Raw genomic sequence first — 16,014 nt, 5'->3', positions numbered from 1 at the left:
ATTTACAGAAACATCCAGGACCTTTTTTAAGACTAGGTCTAACATGAGTTGAGCTATGATATAAATGTGTGTATTTAGACAAACCCAGATACCATCGTGAAAGAAACTGGGTATGATCTTTCTTTCTTACTCGACTTATTATAATTCTCAACAACTTGACACCCCAACTTGATTAATTGCGTTAATACCCATGAATTCTTGTCATCTTAATCGTTTTAGAAATACTTTGTAGAAAAGATATGTAATTGAAATCGTTTGCAAATTCATACACACGATATAGAGTTGGCTTAGTCAGTCGCGCTTATTTCATGTATCAATTCGAAATGAAGTACATTTAGTAATAATTTTCTGTGTCAAACATACACATCTGCCTTCCTCCTGATAAAGTTATGTCTTCCCACTCTCAGTGAGAGACATTATTTTTGTACTTTCTGTCCGTCAGTCTGTCTGTCTGTCACAAATCTTGTGAACGCTTCTTCTCCTTTATAGCTTATTGGATAGACTTGAAACTTTGTACAATGATTCATTGCCATTTGTAGATGTGATTATAGCCGGAACAGGAGGATCAAATTATTTTCCTTAAAGTTGTAGTGGATCTAGTAGGGATGGAGGATGTTACAATAGCTTGTGAACATTTCTTCTATACGGCTTATCCGATAGACTTGGGTCCGTGTATATGTACATGACCAATACTTCAATTCCATTTGCAAATATGTATATTGTAGGGACAGAAGTAACCAATCGTTATCCTTAAAGTTATAATGGATCTAAGAGGAGTGGAAGGTGTAAAATAGTCTGTGAAAACTTCTCCGTTACGGCTTATCAGAATTCATAATGTCTATGTCCCTGGTCATGCTTTCTCTTCCATACCATGCAGTACATTAAGGGGAGGAGGTTTCATTTGATACACTTCCACTTTGGGGAGCCTGTGAGACATTTGTGTTTTCCCCCATAGTACAATTTCTAGTTTCATCAATCATGTCATGGGTGGATTTACATTAAATAGTATAAATTCATGTGTATGTTTATTCTTGATATAATCCAGCTCTGATGATTTATCGCTCAAATGTCCATTTACCTATAGAATTTTGACATACCCTGTTTGGACGATGCGAATAGCTATCAAACCGATAAATAAAGATATAATCTTGACAGCAAAAATGCAATCCTTTTCTATAATTCAAGGAAACGTATCTTTGGCTATTTATTAGTTTAGAGTAAGACATGAACAGTTTATCGTGAACTTCACGACGACTAATGATTATACATCGTAGTTATCGTAGATTAATTGTTTAAAAGCCAGATATACAATTACCATAGTAATGCCGTCGGTTAAATTTCTTTGTCTCACACTCGACATAATGAACGACCTCATCTGACGTAATTTTGTTTTGGCGATTTGAATAATGTCTAATCATTTTGTTCTTTTCTAAAGACTATAATCTTTTCCTGAACGTTGCCAAATATACTAATTGGTTTGATACGCTGACTTTGACTAAGGATAACTCCGTTTACCTTATCAAGATAGGTGTAACCGATCGACAGGGGATGCTTACACCTCCTAGGCAGCTGATCCCACCTCTATTTTGTATTGTTATGGGATATATGAGATTGATCACTGTTCGTTATCTTCAACTTTCACAGATAACTAACTCGTTATATTTAGATAACCAATTCCTTATAATGATTTATGTTTTTCTACTTTCTCAAATCAAGTTGAAGACAACGAACAGTGACCAATCTCACAGATCCTATAAGGAATACAAAATAGAGGGATGGGGAAATACAAATCCTTGAATAGACCAGAGGTGGGATCAGGTATTTTTGTTCAACATTACAATGGGAAACAAGTGTCATCAGTTGTCAAATCATGCCACGTTACATTACGTTTTAGGATCTCTGATATTCATCTGTAGTTACGATACGTTTCAGGGTCTGTGATATGTATTTGTAGTTACGTTGAGTTTCAGGGTCTGTGGTATGCATTTAAATCTACATTTTGTTCCACATGACCTTTGAACTGTAATTGTAGTTGTTACATTATGCTCTTGGAACAATGATTTTGACTACGGATAACTCCGTTTACCTGATCAGGATATAGGGCTCACGACAGGTGAGCCTCCAAGGCACCTGATCCCACCACTGGTTTGTCCAGGGGTCCGTGTTTGCCAAACTATCTATTTTGTATTGCTTATAGGAGTTATGAGATTGATCACTGTTCATTATCTTCGCCTTTCATTTCGTTGATATATAGTTGTAGCTACCGTATAACATATCACACTGACATACGAATATTTATATTTCGAACCCCATACACGTGATATCGCTCTGTTGTAGTCATGATACCCTTGCTAGGGGAATCACTTAAAATATTTGAGGCGGAAGGGTGGTCATACAAAAGAAAGCACCGACTCCAATATCGATTTCTTGAATAATAATAATTAAAACAAATAGTGGTTGCTCGATAAAAGAGAGAGGTAGTGTAGCTAAGTACTGTTTGAATCAAATAATAGAACGAGGAAGAGGGAAGAGGCCTTGATTTTGCTGACAGTCCTATGTGTGATACCCCTTACTAACGCTCACCTAGCTATGATTTATCATAATGAAATACTGTTTGAATCAAATGATAGAGCGATGAAGAGGGAAGACGCCTAGGTCTTGCTGATAGTGTAGTACCTCTTACCTATGCTGACCTCCTAAATAACGCTTGAATCTACATGGAATGAACAAATTCGAAAATGACGAACAGTATTCAATCGTATATATCGTATAACACAATGCAACATTAAGAGAAGGGCATACACGAACCCCGAGACAAACCAGAAGTGGGATCAGGTGCCTAGCAAGTCTCTACTATTGACCGGTCACACCCGCCCTGAGGCCTTCATCTTGATATGGCACACGGAATAATCAGTAATATTGATTGATTGTTCACTGTTTATAGCCGTTTGAGCAATTTTCAGCTATCCTGCGGTCGAATTCATATAAATGGAAAAACATGTTATAAAAGTAGTAATATATTTAAAACTAAATGTTATTTGTAAACATGTTAAAATATAGTATTAATCATCACTGTGCATAAAACCATTCTCATATAATTAAACTTCCGTATAATCAATTTATTTCCAATTCAAAACTTTTGATAGAAACCAGTTTCATGTAGAAATCCTAAAATTTTATTTAAATCAACATTTGTTAAAAGATATTTCATAGATTGTGTATCAAAGCAATTATTTCTTATCAAAGCTGTATCTCCACATTCTAATAAAATGTATTTGGCTGTTAAAGGACATTGACAGAAAACACACTCGGGTGGATCTTCCCTTTGTAGAAGAAACGAGTGTGTCATCCGCGAATGTCCTATTCTACATCTAGTAATAACTACTTCATCTCGACGTTTAAGAATTACATTTTGCGTTTTACTAACTATAGGGCTGATATTATGTAGCTTATTATTTACCTTTTCGTTCCAATCGTTTTGCCACAAATGTTTAAAATATTCTCTGATTATCGATTTAAGGTCTGTGTAAGGAATTTTAAAATCTGTAATTGATAATTGTAATGCTAGTTTTGTAGCACTAGCAACTTTAGTGTTTCCATGTATTCCAATATGACTTGGTATCCAACAAAACACTATGGTATATCCTTGACGTTTCAGGAATACATATTCTTTCAAAATGTTATAAATATAAGGATGGTAATCAGTAATAAAAATTATTATGTAAAGAACGACCGAAACAATTCCTATGAAACACGTCACACGGCAAATGATCCAGTAATAGCTTGTATTTGCAAATTGGATCGTTGGAAAAACCAAATAATTGACAAAAGCTTACTTTAAAGGAGACCATTGAAATTCCTGTAACGTCAACCTATGTTTCAGTAGCCTGACCCGAGTTAGATATTGATCGGATGTAGAATAAGACTAATGATTGAGGCACAATTTACCATAAAAATGTGTTTATGTATATGAAGTGATATATCAAGAATTACAAAATAGAATCAGCTTGCTAACTCTTTACGATAAATGACATGCAAGGGCGAAAGGTCAATATCTTCATATTCAACTTCAGAGAGAAAAGGAAGGAAAGGAAGGAATGAGAGACCGAGCATTAAAGCATATATAACATTTATTGATGATACATTTAGGATATAGAGAATCTGTATTAAAGTTTCTATATATGTAATTATATCTTATATTTGTAGGTATGCTATATGCTTAACAGTAAAGCTTATTCCTACCGTCACCTGGGGCCTAGATTTCCAAGTTATTTTTTCGTTTCATTTCATTCCATCCCAAATTACCGAGGATGGAACAGAAGAAAAGGATTGAATCCCGCCACATTATCTTAGCACTACTCAGTTAAACAAAAATATATGAATTTGAAATCTTTGTAAATGCTTAACTGTATAGATGACCTTAACTACCTATAAATAGTCCATAATTGTTTATATAACATATTTCAAGGAAGCACTTATGATATGCATGTAATGATTAAGTTGCAAAATAAGTCCTTAAAATCATTTGCTTAGACCTCATCCATCAACCCCTTTCCTTTCATTTCTTATGTCAGGCATTTGGCAAACAATGGTTATTATCTACGTTAAACGACTTAGCTTCGACAGAAGAGAAGCTATCTTACATTTGTTGTTAACGGTATACTTATTCAATATTGTAATTTTATTTAAGGTTGTAAACGGTATAAAGGTTTACCGCACAAATGGCATGTTGAGGTTATTAATTTCGTAGTGAAGATTTGTGGTCTTAATTGAAAGGAGAAGATAACGAACAGTGACAAATCTCATAACTCCTATTGGGAATTCAAAATAGAAATTTGGGCAAACATGGACCCCTGGATATACCAGAGGCGAGATTGGTGCCTAGGAGTAAGCATCTCCTGTCAAGACCGGTCACACCCGCTATAGTTAGTTCCACTTCGCTTGTACATGGTTGCTTGAGGTCCATGTTATTTTTTGTACAAGCTCCAACTATTCCAGGATTCCTATATCTTGATCAGGTAAACGGAGTAATCCGTAGTCAGAAGCAATGTCTAAAGAACGGTCTAACAATTGGTATGGGGTACTCTCGACATGATTTGACCCAATGACAATATATATTGGCTCCCTAGATCGTTATAACAATAATATAATTTTCGAAATGATTATTCAAAGCGAGACTGTTGAAATTCCTGTAACAAATATTGTTATGATGCCATTAACTACTATCACATGAAAGAAAGAGTTTGTCCTATAGTTCGATACCCCTCGTGTAAAATAGGCGGTCCACGTAGCCTACTAGGAACAACTGCTGTAACCAATCAGATTTTTCAAATCTCTACTGCAATATATAAATACCAGAGATAAATGCGTAGGAATATTGTCTTTGGTCGTCTCACGGATTGATAATGCGCTGTCTAGTGGTAAGTAAACCAATCATATAAATTGTAAAGTATGATGTAGGGACACTTTTGCATGTTTTGTTTCATTGTTTTACATCCCGTCGAGAATTGTTCATTATAGCCCCCGAATGAAGTTCTGGGGAGTCTATAGGAATCACTCTGTCTGTCCGTCTCTCTGTCTCCAGATTCGTGTCCGGGCCATAACTTCTTTGTTCTTTGACATAGGCATACCATATTTGGCACACAGGTGGATCACCATGAGACAATGTGTTAGTTACCTTCATGACCTCTATATGACCTTGACCCTTGACGTTAAGGTCAAGATTAAAGGTTTTTTTTACAATGGATTCGTGTCCGGGCCATAACTTCTTTCTTCTTTGACATAGGCATACCATATTTGACACATGAGTGTATCACTATGAGACGATTTGTCAGGTCCCTTCATTACCTCTATACGACCTTGAACTTTGACCTCAAGGTCATAATTGATTTTTAGGGTTTTGACAGTCATACCATAAGACATGGGTGCATCACCATGAGATTATCTGTCATGTACATTCATGACCTCTTTATGACCTTGACCTTTGATCTCCAGTTCAAAATTATAGGTTTATGCCATGGATTTGTGTTCGGACTATATCTTCCATTTTCCTCTACAAAGGCATACTATATTTTTACACTCAGGAAAGAGGTAATTTATGCCCATTAACAACACGTTTTGGGAGATTGGGGTAAGCGGGGGAGTATTCTTAGTGAGCATTGCTCACAGTACCTCTTGTTCATATTGAAAAGCAACCAATATTAGATGAATTACCACGAATTCAAACCTATGATTAGCGGTCATGGGCGTAGCAGTGAGGATTCTTTAACGTGCCAACGACTACCGCGACACGGTATTGCGGATTTGAATTGATATCTAAAAGACTAGTGATTCTCACTTCTAAATACGAAAGATTGGCGAAGGAGCCATCTTTTCCTGTATTTACGTCTTACGTTTGATGCAACCATGAGTCTCGTACTTGCGGTCATGAAACGAACGCTCTACCATTGAACTACCGCGACTGGTTGTATACGTTTTTACAATATCTAGCATACATTAAGCTATTTTAAACAGAAATTGCATGTAGTCATATTTTAGCAAATGGTTTTTTTTTACAATTACCAATTCTCATAGGTCAAGGCGATACTTTAGATAGGGATCAAGGGTCATGTGAATATTGTTCCTCAAACTAAATTGTTTTATTATAGCAATGATAATTATTTTATTGTGTGATGGTTATTTGCACATGAATGCAACTTAGAAGTATCACCAACCTACAAAGAGTATAATAATTTTCCTGTTCTGCACTTTTTTATGGTCGTAAAAACGATCTATTTTGCCAGTCATTGGGTCAAATACTTCCTGATATGTTTCTTGCCAATTGTTAGGCAGTTCTTTACCAACCGATTTTGACTACGGACTCTGTTTACCTGATGAAGATGCAAGGCTCATGACGGGTGTGACCAGTCGACAGGGGATGCTTACTCGTCCTAGTCAACTGATCCCCTCTCTGGCATATCCAGGTGTCCGTGTTTGGCCTACTATCTATGCGCAAATATCAATTATGTATTCATTAAAGGAGTTATGTGATTGATCACTGTTCGTTTTCTTCACTTTTGCATGTTATATTAACACTATCATATATCGTATTTTCTATTACCTAATATATTATATCAACACATTTTGAAATCGCCCTAGCGTCAGAATTCTGGTGTTGCGAAAATCACGATTTTGATACACCCCTTTCTGCTTTTCCTTAACATCCGTTTAGTTTTTATATAGCATCATCAAAATTGAAATATTTTTCCAAATGATAACGAAAATTATGTCTTCGACAATTTTGGCCCCAACCTGGTACCAAAACCCCTGCCCATGAGATAATGAAATATTCCTGTTCTACGGGGTATGTACTTAATTCTTCTAACAGATGTGTGAGTGTAGAGAAAAATAGTTTTGAAAACTGTTTAAAATTTGACTGTTTTTTGCCTCACCCTAGACGTATAGGTGTCCTTAAAATTCTTATGAAGAATAAGTCTTAGAAATTCACTTATTAACGCACACATTGAATCCCTATGCCCATTTCTGAATCACACAAGTACTATACCACACCTAAATGATTGGATATCAGCCAATCAGAATGTTCGGAATTATCCAATACCGAGCGAAGCTCGAACAGGCCGAGGGCCTGTCCGCGAACCAAAACAAGGTAACAAAAAAAGAACAACATCACAACCCTTGAACAAGCCGTAACGCCACATCCTTTAGCATGTCTTCACGCCTCAGTAGGCATATGAAACATTTTGAATATTTAGCCCCAGATAAATTTCATAAATAGAGCAAATGTGAGAGAATGTTTCTAATTTACCGTACTTTATTGAATACTAGTATCACTAGGAACAGGTCAATGACGATGCCATGCCTCGAGTGGTCCAGTGGTCACATCGTTATACCTATTAGCAGGTTTAGAACATGGGTAATATATCTGTTATCTAGTCAGTATATGTGTAGTTAAATAAATCATGTTATCAAAATGTATCATTGAATATGTAATTTTCACCGTTGTGTGAAATTGAGACACGTGCATACATTTTTCTCCTGTCGCATTTCAGATTCCAAATTATTACGATTTGATTCTTTTTATGATATCATAATATTTCTAAAATGGCACCATTATAAAATACATTATTATATTATCTGTATAAGATAGATTTGTTTATAGATGGCATAAAATGTTAACTCTTAAAACCCGCGGAATGTGAAGTATGAAATAGCTGTTAAAATACATTTCGACCAGTTGCTAAAATGGAACATGCCATCAAATCCCAGCTTTGAATCAAGTCAATTTGACATCTGATTGATTGATTAATTGATTTTAGGTTGTTTAACTCCCTCTCCAGAATATTTCACTGATATGGAGACGTATTTAGTGTATATCTATACACTGTAAATATATCTCCCTAATTTAATTCACTTTTTATCGTAGGTTTGTTTCGTGTTGCTTGTGCTGATTGCCGGTCTTGCTGAAATCGAGGGTTTCCGGAGATTTTGGATGTGTAGGTTTTATGTTTTCTAAAAGAAAATATTTTATGATATTTTCTAAATTTGTTTTAAAAAAACACTCAAAGGATCTAGATCTATAAAAATAATTTTTACAAAAATGTTCAAGCAAGGTGAATATGAATAGTTTCGTGTAAGCTCGATGCTTATTAAATTATTTCTTTCAATTATCTAGCAAGGCATGTCTGTCAGCGGAAAAATATCGTGTGTTTTAACGGCGGCACATGCGCATCAACTGGAAGATTCCGAAGACGCTGGAAGTGCATATGCCCAGATGGTTGGAGAGGGCGACGCTGCGGAAGAAAAATATATGGCAAGTATAACAAAGGACAAGCATTTGTTATGAATTATGGAAAACCGATGATCATGAGCATTAAACGATTCAGATAATAAGGCAGGAAGCTTTGCAAGTATACTCGATTTATCATTCCTTTGTTTTCATTATAACTGAAGTACCCGTAGTACATAAATCGTGAATAGTATATCTAAACTAGGTTGAGCATTCCTCATTAAGCGCGATTACATAGCAATTTGTTCACAATATATGGTTGATATGATTACCATTTGTAAATACAAGCTATCACGGGATAAAATGCTGTCCGACATGTTTCGTACCAATTATTAGACAATTACTTTACATGTACATACTGATTTTGACCACGGATTACTCCTTTAATATGATTAAATTTATAGGGCTCACGGTGGGATCAAGGTTATATTGGTTATAGGAATGACAAGATTAATCACTACTCTTATCCTCGACTTTTCAGAGGCATCCTCCCCTCCTTCCGTAATTATATCACCAACTCCTATGGTAGACGAACCAATTAATGACATGGGTAAGTTATAGTCTACCAATCAATGAAACGGGTAAGTTATAGTCAACCAATCAATGACACGGGTAAGTTATAATCAACCAATCAATGACACGGGTAAGTTATAATCAACCAATCAATGAACCGGGTAAGTTATAGTCAACCAATCAATGACACGGGGTAAGTTATAGTCAACCAATCAATGACACTGGTAAGTTAGTCATAGACGATACCAAAAGGAACGGGTGATGCTTACTCCTCATGACTCCCTACTTGGTGATTTCCAGGATACGTGTTTGCTCTGCTCTTTGATACATTTGACTTTATATTGTTTACCGTCTCTCTTGAGAAGTTTTCACTCATATGGAGACGTCACCATTGTCGGTGAAGGGTTGCAATATTTAGGCCTATGCTCGGCGCTTACGACCCTTGAACAGGGGGGGGGTCTTTATCGTGTCATACCTGCTGTGACACGGGGTCTCTTGTTTTTGCGGTCTCATCCGAAAACGCGCCCCATTTACTCGCCTCTTACGATAAACAAGGGGTGCTGAGGTATTATTCTAACCCGTGATCCTCACGGAAATTTTTGAATCTGTATCGCAATTATGAAATTGGTCGCTATTGATTATCATTACCTTTTTCAAGAAAAGAAGAAAATCTCGAATGGGAGACAATTTAAAACAATATGCATTATTTTTGCATTTCAACAGTTCCGGTTGTACCATCCATTGAGGTTTCACCAACTCCGTTAATTGATGAACCAATTGGTAAGTTATGAAACATGATCTTAAAAATCATAACATTACATGATACAAAAATATATTATGTGAATTCCAAATAAAGAACACCACAGAGTCTTCCACATCTGCTTCGTCCGTAGATATTTTATTGATTACAAATATTAATGGCAAACTAACAACTCAACTTAAATGACAAATATGAAAATATTTAGTGCATATATTCGTTAGATATTTCATAATTGCATTTTTCGTGATAGAAAAATTCATGTACTTGTTTTTCACTTGAACATATCTAAGCAGAAAATATATTAAATCTTAAATATAGTTGGCGAATTGCTTGCAAATTTTGACAAACAGAGTAAATATTTCATTCCCATTCATAGAGGTCTCGCCGACCCCCTCCGTGGACGAATCAGATCATGGAAGTACGTTAAAATTTTAATGTTGTCATTTACTATGCTGATAATTTGATCAATGAATATCATGCATGCTGTTGTTTTACGGTCTAGCCTCTAATAAGCGTGAAGCAGTATATAAAAATCTTACACAGCAAGCTAAATTCTGCGCAAGATATCTGATTGAATAGAAAGGAGCGTAGCGAACATAAACGCTTTTCCTGCTATTTTCAATCTTGCATAATTTTTGCTAATTATTTGCAAATTTTGACTAACAGAGTAAATATTTCAGTCCCATCCATTGAGGCCTCACCAACTCCTTCCGTAGACGAAGGTACGTCAGATGTTGTTATTTGATATGATGATACAGGTTGGAATCTAATTTGACCAATGAATATCATGTATCCTGTTGTTGTACGGTTTAACGTTTAGTAAGCGTGAAGCAATATACAAAAAGCTTGAACAACAAAAGAACGTCTGCGCATTTGATATGATTTCTGCTTGAATAGAGGAGCGTAGAGTACACAAACTTCGGTGATATACCTCATATTCATAAATAAATATGAAAGGGAAATTACAGAAATCTGAATACTTCTCGTATATTCATTTAAATATCACCACACACGGAATTTACTACAAATGATATGACGATAAGCTGAAGATAATGAACAGTGGTCAATATCCTATTAGGAATACAAAATAAATACTAAAATCAGTTTTGACAATATACATTGCTTTTTTGTCTTCAAAATGCAAAACAAATATCCCCCCCCCCCTGGATTTGTATTTGGAAATAAATCAAACAAAGGAAAAACACGTAGGCTCCACAGAGGTGTCTAGTTGGAACTGGGTCGTTTTAACTATCCATAAATCGCGCATTAATGAAGTGTTGTCTCAAATGCAGCTACGCTGATTTTGTGTTTGACTTTAATGTATTTTACATATGTTAGTTAGTGTTATTGATTTCGATTGTTTACTATATTGCATGTTTTTGAAATCAATTGGATTCTCAAGGGCGCAAATGATGTTTCGTTATTAGCTGGTCTGTTTTGTTGGGTTTTTTGTTTGTATTCTAATGAGGCAAACTATATTATCATTAATTAATTAATTAATTATTATTATTAATTAATTAAAAAGTTCAGAGCGAGTGTAAACGATCAAAGAATCCGATAATTGATATGAAAGACATCAGTCATCATTTCAGCCTAGTGATAGCTTAAGCTTGTGTTGTCAAATTATATTTGTCTTTTATCACGAGTGCACTGGAATCTCAAAGCTTTTACTACAGGATATCAAAGTTCATAGCTAACAGTAATTTAAAAGATTCATTTTCTGTGGTACAAATTTTCATGTACTTGCTTTTCACTTCAACATAACCTATCAATTCTTGAATAAAGTTTGATAATTGCTTGCAAATTTTGACAACCAGATTATATATTTCAGTCCCATCCCTCCGTGGACGAATCAGAGTATGGATGTACGTCAAATATTGTTATTTAATATCTTAACGGTTGGAATATAATTTGACCAATGAATATTATGTACAGTATGCTATTGTTGTACGCTTTAACCGTTAGTAAGTGTGAAGCAATATACACAAAGCTTGAACAACAAAAGAACGTCTGCGCATCCGATGCGATTTCTGCTTGAATAGAGCATCGTAGTGAACATAAACTTCGGTGGTCTACCTCATCTTCATAAATCAAGATGAGAGGAAAATTACAGAAATCTTAATGCATTTCGTAAATTCATTTAAATATCACCACACGTAAAATATTGCTATAAATGATAATATTCTAAAAATCAGTGTTGACATTATGCTTTATTTCTTAGTCTTTAAAATGCAAAAATATATGTGTGTTTTCCCCAATATTTGTATTTACAAATACATTAATGAAAAGGAAAAACACATAGACTCCAAAATGGATTTTTTTAAATAAATTCCCCCGATGGAGACCAATCGTTAATTCCCACATTAGTGAAGTTATGTCCCGAATGCGTCTACACTGATTTTGAGTTTTGTTTCAATGTATTTTGCATATGCTTTTTAGGGTTCATTCATTATCACTGTTATTGACTTTGGTGATTCACTAGGTTTCACGGTTTTGAAATTGAAACCAAAATGAAGACTACACGGGGTCCTTATGTGAATTTGGTCTTTGATATTTTACCACTACCAACTGTTAAACAAACAATTGACAAATTCAGATGATGATACGCACAGATTGGTGACTTTTGTCCTCGCAAATCAATACTATATCTTATTTCAGACAAAACGAATAAAATAATTTTTCTTCTTTCCTTTTTATGTATTCATTCATTTTTCTTCGTCTTTGTTTCATTTTTAATGATGAATTTTCGTTTTTTTTTACTTTTAGGGGGACGTAGGTAATTTCACGATCAATCAGTACCACGTACCGCAACCGGTTACGAGGTAAATGACATCATTGAATACATTATATTCGATTGATATACATTTTCACGATCGTCTTGTAATTTACTTACTTCGTGAATCTAATATTCCTACATTTGTTTTTATCATTACAGGATGTAGAAATAACGTGAAGGAAGAATATTAGCGGAAAATAACTTCAGCCTATTTGAATAAATGAATTTCAGAACACGCTTTGAGTTTTGATAAGTGTGAGTTATGGTTGTCCTACATACAGCGACATCCGTAGTATTTAATTATTTAAGTGTCAATGAAATGTACATACACTTAAATTCATGCTGGTGAAATATAACATCTGTATCAGACTATTGATCAGAACAAATAAGTTCATGTCCCAGAGTCTCTCAAAGTCAGCATTTCGAAAATTCTATAGGCGTTATAATCATTTTCATTGAATATTGTTTAACGTCCCTCTCGTGAATATTTCACTCATATGGATACGTCGCCATTGCCGGTGAAGGGTTGCAAAATTTAGGCCTATGCTCGGCGCTTATGGCCTTTGAGCAGGGAGGGATCTTTATCGTGCCTCACCAGCTGTGAAACAGGTCTTGTTTATTTTTTTTTTTTTTTCATTATTATTATTTTGCGGTCTCATCCGAAGGACCGCCCTATTTAGTCGCCTCTTACGACAAGCAATGGATACTGAAGACCTATTCTAGCTCGTATCTCCACAACGTAGGAATCCGAATTTTGTACGTGGTTAGTGAATCAGTATATTCACATTACGTTTTAATTTTCTTTTTACAGTTGTAAATAACAAAGGTTTTAAAACTAAGGCTCACAGTGGACTGAATTTTTGTAAACTGTTTAGTTCTCGGTATTTTTATTGTGCGAGATCTATATACATATAGTATAACGAATACCAATACGTAAAGAGTCCGTCACATTCCCCGCTTCTATTTAAGAGATGCTAGTATTGCAAAACATATCCGCCTGCTTGTCCAAAATTACATGGTCTACATTTAATGATTGATATTTTCCGCAACACTCTACAATTTTTCAGTTATCTGGTGGCGCCCAGTTTTTAATTGGTGGAAGAGAGAACCCAGATACAATGTACCTGGGACGAGACCAACGACCTTCCGAAAGTAAACTGGGAAACTTTCTCACTGACCGGCGCGTGTGACATTCGAACCTGCGCCGACCAGAGATGAGAGGCCGTGTGATTTTGAGCGCGATTAATGACATCGCTCAAATAAATAAGTATGCCAGTAGGGAGATATACATTGCTGGGGAGAAAATCGTGTGATTCATTCAATACCCCCCCCCCCCCCACCCCACGAACTTAATACTTATTCATCTAATTTTATGGTATCTCGCAAGCTCTATTAGTTCTCTTTCCGCAATCCCTCTTCCAACATCCACCTGTGCAAGGGTCTACAGTGTACGAGAGATTCGAGGCCTTGTAGACGTAAATCCCTAACGTGGGACCTGTTTACATGCTAGTCGTTAAAAAGCTGTACATTTAATTTCGGTAGCAATGCTCCTTTCAAAATAAAACATGTGATTTTGATTAGGATTAATGGCGCTGCACTGAGAGACTTTCACCAGGTGCAGGTCAAATGACGTCACGCGTCATCCCGATATGGATTGGCCTACTAAAGTCTCATTTGCATTACGTGTCAGTTTTATGCATATATTTAAAGCTAATGATGTTATGGTTTGTAACTAAACGTGTAGATATATAATGACGAAAACAGCCACATTACAGGTACTATTTTGTATGTGTGCAGGCATGTAAATGATTTCTAGATTGTATTGTAAGAGGAATAACTCCAATACTACTCACTTGAGTTACAACTGGGCTCATTTTACCTACAGACATGTTTAGACACAAGTATAGTAGGAAAATATGTTAAGAATTTTTTGATATTAAATTTATGAGACAGCAACTTAACAATACAACGATATAAGGCCTCAACCGTGCGCAGCTTTTCGTGCGCCGTAAATCGAAGGTTTTTATAAGGGTGGATCTGTAGCTCTCTGTTATGTCAAAATATTTTTTCAGAGAGCTACAGTTCTGCAGCTAATATTGGTGTGGTTAATAAATTATGACCCTAAATTACATGTAATCTATAAATACTGGCGCTGTTGCACGAAACATGCTCTGAGCAGGTGCCTCCTTTTTGCTTTGATTTTCTCTCATTTGGGCTAATCCGCACCATCCCCACACCATCACAGTACCAAGCATGGGGATTTAGACACGGTGCTCAATCAAGAACCCTATCTGCCCTTCTTAAAAATCTACCTTTCATATGGGGCCATCCACCTTCCCTCTCAGCTACAGACCTTTTGCTGGACCATGCATGTTTTCATCGGAATTTCTTCAGCATCTGACCACGTATCTTAGTTTCGTATTTGCACCCATATATATGCTAGGAATCATGGTGACACCTACATGTTGTATATCAACATTTTTATGAAGCACTCAGCTACTTTTGGCATGCATCCTAAAATTGTTGTATACATTTTTGCACATGTAATATCACTTCAAATATGGAGTATTTCCATTTTTTTGAAAACGTTCACCGGGCCTCTAAAGCAAAACTGTCCCCTGTTACCAAAGCTCTATCCTCCGGCCGCCGAGACCAGCAATATTTACTCCTTTAGACTCTTTATTTGTTTGAGAACTCTCCAAGGCGAGTTCAATATTTTTTATTTTATTTTATTTCTCATAAATTAGCTGCAGTAAAAAAATAATATGAAAAAATAATGATTTGAGATTCACTGTTTCATTATTATACGAACTATTCCGCTGGGTAAGGCAGTAAACCTTGACCTTGTAAGTCCCACGATGTATTAATTTCTTTGAGGGGCTGACACAGCTAAATTTCTGAGCTTGCGTTTGTCTTGAAATGTACATTACAACGGTTTTTTCGTACAACGGAAGTTGCTTTCTATACATCCCGATGAGGGGGCTGAAATCGCGAGGAGATACATGTACTTTCAATAGAAATGTAAGGATGACGTCACCAGTCTATTACGTCTGTGATTTTAATGACAGCAACATAGTTGCCAAAATTAAGGTCATAGAATTCGTTTCGGGGGTAAATATTAATGCATGGCGAAAAATCAATCAATTTGAAAATTCTCAATATGGCGTTAACTGCGACGTG

The sequence above is a fragment of the Ostrea edulis genome, chromosome 8 (assembly GCF_947568905.1).
Source record: "Ostrea edulis chromosome 8, xbOstEdul1.1, whole genome shotgun sequence".
NCBI lineage: Eukaryota > Metazoa > Mollusca > Bivalvia > Ostreida > Ostreidae > Ostrea > Ostrea edulis.
Note: the sequence above shows the minus strand (reverse complement) of the source record.